Raw genomic sequence first — 9,359 nt, 5'->3', positions numbered from 1 at the left:
AGACACATGCAGGATCTTACAGTAATGTTTCAACATTGAATCAGCATTCAGAATTGATCTAGCTGGAAAATAGCCATCTTATACCAATGGGACTTCAAAGGGAAGTGAAGGAGGATTGATAGGAAGAGAAAGAACATAAGAAAATAAAGGCAAAAGATTAGAACAACAGGCTGACCTTGTCCCTGTCTTCATTCTCTTCAGTCTTGGATCTGGGTACACACTGAGCTCCTTCAGTAAGGTTCATGTTTTAGCCATCACACCCACATGAAAATACCAACCATCAGAGGGGTCGAAAGACGAAAGGAAGCAGTGGAGGACAGTGAGTTAAAACTCCGGAATGCCTTGCTATTATCCCCCTGGCAGTGGCCAGTCTTCCTCTACTGCAGAATGGTGGCACAAAGGATCTTTAAGTCCTCAGACAGGCATATTTTGAAAAGAGATTGATTATAGCTTTCACCAAAAAATATTGTGTAAGAACATTGTTTCCTTGACTACTCATTCAAGCAGCAAAGTGGTCACCAAAGCTGCATAATATTGCTCTTACCTGGGTCAGCTGATATAATGAAATGAAAATGAATAATACATTTTCAGTATGAATTTTAGACAACATTCAAACATACTAGAATTAATGAAATCTTTGACATTTTTTGAACTCAGCAGTGGCTGATTATTTAATGAGTCTCAGATGACAAATTCAGTGTAATGCAAGAGTTGCTGATAATATTAATCATTTAGCTTCAACAATTTCTTAAATTTTTTTTGTGGTCAGAACATTGAAACAATTAATTAGTTGCAGCTGCAATGAGTAGGAATTGCAATAAAGTAAGCATTCACCTTTAAATGGAAATTCAAGACACAGGTAGCATTTGTGGTAGAACACTGCCTAATTGCAAAGAAATTATTTGGTGTGTTAGAATGACATCTAGTGACTAGTTCAGGTTCTAATGCTGAGTTATAAAAATAGAAACAAAAAATTAATTTAATCTTCTGATTCTTTCTTTACTGCCCCCTAATGAAAGACATAAATATAATGAACAGTAAATCTATCCAGAGACAGTAAAACTTGAAAGAAAATCAAGTTAAATTAGGGTTAAAGGCAAACAGTGCATTAGTGTAAGGGGGAAAAGCAATAAAAAGACTTCATGCTTCTTGGATTCTGGGAATTCAAAATTATGATTTCATCCCACTCTTCAATATGAATTTATTCTTCAGGAAATAATAATTTCCTTTTTGTATGGAGCAAACCCAGTGAAAAATCAGTTAAAAGCCCTTTAAAATAGGTTCCTGATCAGAAATGTAAATTCACCTGCATTGTAAAAACAGTTGGACAGAAGCCCAAAATATCCCTTTGGAATGGATAATCAGCAGCCCTCTTCCATTGAACATAGTCCAGCTACTGACTCACAGAGCATGGCGCAACAGGGAAAGAGTTCAAAAGGTATCTTATGCTCATTTAATATTCACATATTTGATCAATCCTAACAAGATGCAAACATCTTTTTTTCCATGTCTAGTGCTACAACTACAACCTCTTCAGAATGGAAATTTGAGAGACAAATGAAATGGTAGTGAGATAAAAAGTAATTTCTACTTTTTTTTTTTCTGCAAGTGGAGACTAAAAGTAATTTTTAACCTTATTGTTGGTTTATATTATTTTCATTAAGTATATGATTTCATATATACCTGAAAAAGATTGAACCGTGCTTTTCTCCCTGAAACCTGTGAGTATGTTCATGGGATTAAGATTGTTTTCTAATCGCTTTTCTTCCTCTGAATACACATCAGACCAGTGTTCCTAAATAAGGAGAATGCTTCCTTTATAGGATAGGACAGCTGTCAGAGTTTTCCTCTGACAGTAAACTTCATTTTGAAAGGAAAGTTGACTCTCTAATTGCAGTGCTCAAAATAAACCATGAGAATACAATGGACAACCCAACCACTACACATGTATCTGTCTCAGTCTGAAACAATAGTGGTGAGGTACAAATATCAGTCACACTATTCTAAAGGTTACTGTTAAATATTTTAGTGCTCATGACACTAGAAAGGAAAGAATATGCGAGAGAGGTGGTGTTTTCTGATTCATAGAGTACTTGTACTCTGATTCATAGTGAAAATGTCTCGGGGATAAGTTTATAACGCATAGGAAAATATTCTGAAGTTATAGAACACATTGAGGACTGGTTTTGTGTTCCCCAGATAGTTTCTCATAATTTCAGCTAATGTTATACTAACTTTCCAGCTTGGAAGCATTCAACCATACCGCTTCACCTGACGTTGCTGAATCAACTAAACTAAAGTTTAGTACTTTGCCCTGAAATTGGTAAACTCTACAGCATCTAGATTTTACCTGGGATCTTTCTTAGTGGGTGAAATCTGTGTTCTGCTCTGGATCTCCCCAGCCTTTTGATAATGCATCATTGGTCTTGTCCTGTGATAAATTTCAACCTCTGTTTATTTGTTTAACATGTGGAGATATTAGCAGTTGCTGCAGTGGCTTTGGTACTGGCATTCCTGCAGCTTTGCCTCTGATGTGGGTCAGTGATCAAGACTATCCTTACTGTTCCCAGCACTTTCTAGTTAGGTTTACCTGGGAACACCTTGAGGAACCCAACCATATAAAAACCTTGGGGAAACATTCAGTTTTTGAACCCCATTTTGTGTCAAGATCCTACCTACTTGGCACTGGAAAGGTTTGGATTATTTAGGGCAGTCTCAGGAAAACTTGGCTGGACATCTAGTGACCTTCATAGTGCAAAATTAGTTACTTAGGGACTTTACATATTCTAGGGGTAGGCAGTGGGTAAATTGAGATTCTAAATTCTCATCATGTTTACATGCTGCTAGGGCTGCTGAAGCAATATAATATTAAGTTCATTTGGCAGATCCAACCTCTATTATTTCTATACCTCAAATTCCCATCTATAGAGGAGAGAGAGTTGTAAAATGTAGGGCTACCAAGGATAAATATATTGAATAACAGGATACAATTATATACTGGCTGGAGAGCCAATATGTGCTTCAGAGAGAGGGCATTCTGTACAGTCAGTGCACACAAAACTTTTCTTCACCCTTATTAATTTCCTAATTGACAGCATTGAACACTGCAGTATATGAGAGACAAAGAATTTACAAATGAATAGGCAGGAACAGAGAAAATGAGATGTGAACTGGAAGCCTGAAAAGAATATACTGTTATTGTCTGTATTTTAATGTTTGTTTTTATGCACTTTATGTGAGCATTTCTTACAAGGGAACCAGTCAGAGAAAAGGTCAGAAAATGTCAGTGTCAGATAGTAAGGGTCTGATCTGACAGGCTTTCAGAGGAAAAATAGTGTTCTGTGTTAAAGGCGTGGGCAGAAAACCCCTTAAAATTTCAGTGAAAACATCCTGGGTAAGTTTCTGTTCTGCAAACCTAAAGCTGAACTTAATGCAAAATGCTTCCCATGGGATATTAAAACCTGGTGATAAGAACACTGACAAAATCAAGAGCTTTTGTAAAGCTTTTTAAAATACTTACTACACACTGCTTACCAAACATTTTGTTCTACAAAAGACCAACATGTCTACACAAATTCTAAAATGCATTTTCAGCTGGGTATTTGCATGCACTGGTTGGCTTCTGCAGGGGTTTTATTTGGATAATAAACACGAAGAAATTACTAGAGTAAGGTTATGAAAACACAGAGGCAAAAGAACACCACAACATTTTGCTCATTTACCCACCTAATTGCATGACAGGCTGGTCCTTCAGCTCACTGCAGTGCCCAGCATTGTGCTGATAACCAACCCAACAATATATCACACTCCGTTTTGCAGTAAGAAATGTTTTAAATAAAAATTGCACTTAGATATATGTGCAATTGGTATAATGTCTTTTGAGGAATTAATCTCTGGCTAGTCACCATGTATGGAAGCTGCACTGGAAAAAGTGGCCTGTGTTGTTACTGTGTCTGGAAGAATTCCATGAAGTTTTCTGGTTCCTCAGCTAATCCTTTTCTGCAGTGTAAGCAGGAGCATAGGAAGAAGCCCGACTTTTACCCAATTTCAATCTCATGAGAATGGCATCAAAATGAGATGAGGAAACACCTGTGACACAGAACACACGTGGGAATGAGCCAAGGCCCCTTCGAGTGCAAACCTTTCCTACAATACATCGGCTGCGTGTACTCCCGCCCTTAACCTGTCTCTCCCGAGAGGCAGGATTGCTCAGGGAGATCACCCATCTGCTGCACCCTGCGAGGTGAGAGCAGCAGGAGAGCTGCAGCCCTGTGCAGTGTTGCAGCAACACGGGATGAGGTGCAGGCGTGGGCAGGGCAGAATCTAGGAATACAGACAGCACCAAAGCTTTCTTTAATCTTGTGAAGCCTGACAAGACTTCAGCAGCCAGAGAGAACTGATTCTTTATTTCAGCCATGATCCCTTCTTTAGAAAGAATGCTGAAGTTAATCACAGAATTATAGGATTATTTAGGTTGGAAAAGACCTCTAGGATGATTGAGTCCAACAATTAATCCAGCACTGCCAAGTGCACCACTAAACCATGTCTCCAAGTGCCACGTCCACATGTCTTCTAAATACCTACTCCAACACTTCCCTGGGCAGCCTGTTCCAATGCTTGACCACACTTTCAGTGAAGAAATACCTAGTTCTAAACCTTCCTTGGTGCAACTTGAGGCCATTCCCTCTCACTCTATTGCTTGCTACTTGGGACAAGAGGCTGAGCCCCTCTCACTACAGACTCCTTTCAGGTACTTACAGAGAGTGATAATACACGTTATAAAAAAGGATTCTGACAGTAGTTACTAGAAAACATGCAAATGGGACTTATAATAGAAGATAATCTGTTTTTATCTGCTTTGATTTTATGTTTGTTTGTTTTCCTCAGACAGATACAAATTACTGAGTTACTGAAATCTGAAGAGAGTAGAATATATCCAGAAAGTTCATGTTAATAAATCCTGAGTTGACAGTCTAGTGCTGGCATACTGTGTGGGTCTCTGCTCTCTGCAGTGCCTTGCTGAAATCAGCTAGACTGTGTGTGGGTGTATAAAGCTAAAATTAGGGGGTTTTGACTGCCGCAAAAAGCAAAGTGAGTGAGTGGGTTTGTCCAAATTGCCTGCAGATAATTCATTCTGAGAATTTACTTCCTTTAACCAAAGTCACTTACCAAAGGGGTAAGTGTAATATTTTACTGGAAATTTTTCTTACAGTTCATGTAAAGCACTGTTTCATTGTATATTTTGGTCTTCTTGCATTGCTAGCTTTTTTAAATAAGCTGAAAGGAAATTAATGACCTGAACCATTTTTATTCTCTGACCATAGAAAACACTTATTGCAAGAATATTGCAGTAAAGTAAAATATTGCTAATATCCTGGACTTATATCTATTAAAAAGATTTTCATATTGTTCATATTTTATAGGAGAACAAGATCAGTTCCATACCACCACAGCACTGCAAAGCTATTCTGCTTTACAGGCAGGCAAGCTACCTAACTGCAGCTGTCTTAAATCATGACTTTACATTTTCTTAACTCAGGTGGGAGCCGTTTGAAAACTTTCACAAAAAGTGAAATAATGTAATAAGCATCACATGCTAGGCTGTACTTCATGTTCAGCATCTCAAAGAGTTGGAGGCAAGAAATATGTGACTTTTTAGTTCCCATGTCAAGTAAAAATACTGTAATTGAATCTTCTTAGAAAACATCTGTCTTCATTAATTTCAGCCAGGAGACACAGGTTTGTCAATTACCTACAGGTATACTCTAATCAGAACCACACTGAGTTGCTTCCTGAGATTCTCCTTGTTTTCAGTTCTTGATCCATGCCCAAAAGTGGTTTTAGACAGATTTTCTGTGACTGTAATTCAGGGTTTCTCAGTGTGTTTATACCTGTAGGTACAACAAATACATTAGAAGAAGTATAATTTCTGTCCTCTTTTTTTCTCCTTTAATTTGTCTAGGTATGTTGTGGCATTTCTTAACTGATATACAGATGTAGTAGAACCTGTCACTCTCCATGAAGTGTGTTCATCCCCTCATATCTGATTTTTAAGTCAGATTGGTTTTATTGAAAAATAGTGGAGTCCAAAGTGACAGGGAACTGAATGTGTTTTATTTCCATACACTGACTAGGAGCAATCCTTGTGCAAGGTTGCATCATTTAGATATAATCAAGATCTGTAAGCCAGCTACTTAAAGAGAATCACTGGAGCTGGCAGCTTTCCTTAAATCTGATAATGGAATTAGCTCTTGTACTGCCTTTGACGGGTGATGGATACTAAACGAGCAAACTTCAGCTGGGAAATACTGATTCTCTTGTGGACTATGGATGTAAGGGAGGTAAGGCTAGATTCCCTTGCTTTGGTAAGTGGAGTGAACTGTTCTAAGTGTCATACTCCCACTTCCCATGGCAAAGAGAAATGTACTTTTAGTAAAGCAAGCAACACCTTGCACTACTGCTGGTATCTCATATCTACCCTGCTATGTCAGATGAAATTGGAAGATGTTTCCCTGCAGACCGTGAGCAGGAGCACATCTCAGCTCACTCTCTGCTCTAATGGAGAGGGAATGAAGGGAGGATGTATTCTTCTTTCCTTTGGAATTGGAAGTACTTCCATAGAAATTAATGGAGCCTCCCAGCACAAGATGAATGTGAAAGAACCTGGCTTAGATGTTATAGATTAAGTATAAGTGAAATTCAGAGAGAGAGGTTTGTGCCATAAGAAGTCATATAAAAATAAAATGTATTCTACTTGACTGGCTGAGAACAAAAGTGAATCAAAGTATTAATGAATACTGCAGACCAAGAAATAACTTCTGCTTCAGTGCCTCTTTCTTTCCTCTTCTTCTGCTATTTTCACACTGGTTGAGGTTATTGAGAAAGCTAACTCATGATATGCAAGTGATTAGGAGAGTCCTTTCAGACACAAATTATAATATCTGTAACCTGGAAGGAAAGAACGTACTAAACACTTATTTAAAATAAGCTCCAAATTATGAGTCTAATTTGTTAAAAAGAAACCACAACATTCTAATTAAAAACGGAGGTCTTTTTGCTTTGGAAAATTTCATGGGTAATTTCAGGTGATGCTGAAAGTCTGACCGTTGTTGTGGTGTTTGCCAGACATTGTACTCCACTAATAACCAGCACTCAGCCTGATGGGAATAGGGAAACATAAAAGACTGTGGATCAGTGCTTCTAAAAATAGCCCTGGCTACCCCTTTCCTCCTCAAAAGAAATATAAAACCTTGAAAAAGATGAGGCTGAGAACAAGGTGAAGTAGCTGAGTGGAGAAAAGCAGCTTTTGCAAAAACGCCCCACTTTTCTAGAAAGTGGTCTTTTCTGCCTGCCTCACTTGCATGCAGTAAAATAAGTGTTCTGTGCTGATTTAATTGCTGGAGTAGTGTTGAGATGGTAAGAGAAGTCATATAAACCTAGAAAGATGCAGAAAAACACAGAAAATCAGATATCTTGTTTAGCTGGAATTGATTTTTATAGAATTTTTTTTCTGAAGTGAACTGCTGCTAAGAGAAAACACTGAGGAACAGCTCATGTTCCAGTTGGGTATCTGTAGTTGAAGTTCATTTTTTGTCTCATACACTAATATTGAGGGTTGATTACTATGGGATATACTGCTCCTGAGTGAATGTTCAAGCTCAGGAGATACTGAAGTTTTAAGTCCCCTAAAAACAGATGGGCATATATAATTATGTCTAAGAGTTTGCAATGTGTGACTGTTGTAAAACACATCTTATAAAATTTGTCGGTTAAAAAACTTTATTTTCTGTTTTATTTCAAGGCTACAGTTGATTAGTCTTTGATGTGAATTAATTTTCTTCTTTCTAATATGTGAGGGTGTGCTTGTCCATGTACCAATCAACTTGTGCAATAATTCCACCTCATTCTATGTGTGGCCTAATTGCTCACTGGCTGCCGACTGAAGAGAGGAGGAAGCTTGTGCAAGCAGGGTGACAGAACCTGGTTCCCTTCCCAAAGTCAGCTGAAATGGACCTTGCTTCAGAGGTTAAATATGTCCACTTCACTTGGAGGGAGTTATTATTACTTCTCCACAGCTCTTCTGGCTGATTTGCACTTGGAAAATACAAAAGAGTAGGAATATATCTTTTTATGGAACCTAATTTTGTATCTGTTTCAGTAATTTGAAAATACCCTCAAGCAAGCATGTTAAAAAACCCTAATTTTCCTAATGCCCCAGCTGTGTAACCAGTGCATCGTTTTTGCTATGTGCAATACCTTTGCAAAAGTGTTTTGAATTAGTGGCTGACAAGTTCCTTTATAAGTAATGTTCAATCTTCTAAGCAGGCAGACTAATTTTTTTGTTCTGCCTGAATTTGCAGAAAGGGTAACCAAATTAAGTACACATGACTTGGAAATGATATTGCTGGTCTTCTCAGGGTTTCCATGGATGATTAGAGAAGAGTTATCTGATCCCTTTCATAGCTGGAAAATGCTAGAAATGCTAGTGTTATATTTTCATTGCAGGGTTAATCTGAATAACTGGTTAAACTGAGTGAAAAAGAGGTTTATGACTTCAGTGATCTTCTGAACTATTCACAGATTCACCCTCCCCTTTGCCTGGGGCGATACTGGGGACCCTGAACCTGAAGGAGTTTATGGATATTTGGAGGACTGTTGGCTCTGCACAAGTTCTACACCTTCAAAACAAGGAACACTCTAAACTTTGAACCTGGGAAACCCAGGGAGTCTAAACCAGAAGCCTTTCAGTGCCCAGTAGCCAAGTTTTGGACAACATGCAAGCAACATGCCAGATTAACTTCCTAGACAAGAAAGGTATTAGTACATTTGACACCATGCCTTAAAATCACAGAGGGATTTTCTCAATTACTAGAATTGTTCTATGCCACTGGAACACTAATTGCACATTCCACTCTCATATAATAACCAGTGTTTTTGCTGTTCATTACCTTGGCCATCAAAGTTTCTGTGCCATTTTGAAATCTCCTCTATTATACCTGTTGTGTTACACATTTCAGGAGTGCTGGGGCTCAGGTTAAGCACTGCACCCTCACTACCTTTCAACAGCTTCATCTAACAACAGAAATCTGAAAAAAAATGTTGCATCTAATGGAACCAGTGCTTTTCTCCATGTCTAGTCCCAATGCCACAGGTGAATTTTTTTCACAGGAAATCACCTGCTAATGAACAAGTTCAGAGCTTTTTGTCACACTTTCCACATTTGGCCATACACCTTACATACTTTTAAATTAAAAGTTTACCTGTGTCCTCTTTGAAGCTGAGATAAATTCATCCTTGCCAAACTCAAGCACACAGCAACTTTTCCAGAAATAAATGGTCTCACCTGTCAGAAAAATGTA

The sequence above is a fragment of the Corvus cornix genome, chromosome 2, assembly GCF_000738735.6.
Source record: "Corvus cornix cornix isolate S_Up_H32 chromosome 2, ASM73873v5, whole genome shotgun sequence".
NCBI classification, from domain to species: Eukaryota; Metazoa; Chordata; class Aves; order Passeriformes; family Corvidae; genus Corvus; species Corvus cornix.
Note: the sequence above shows the minus strand (reverse complement) of the source record.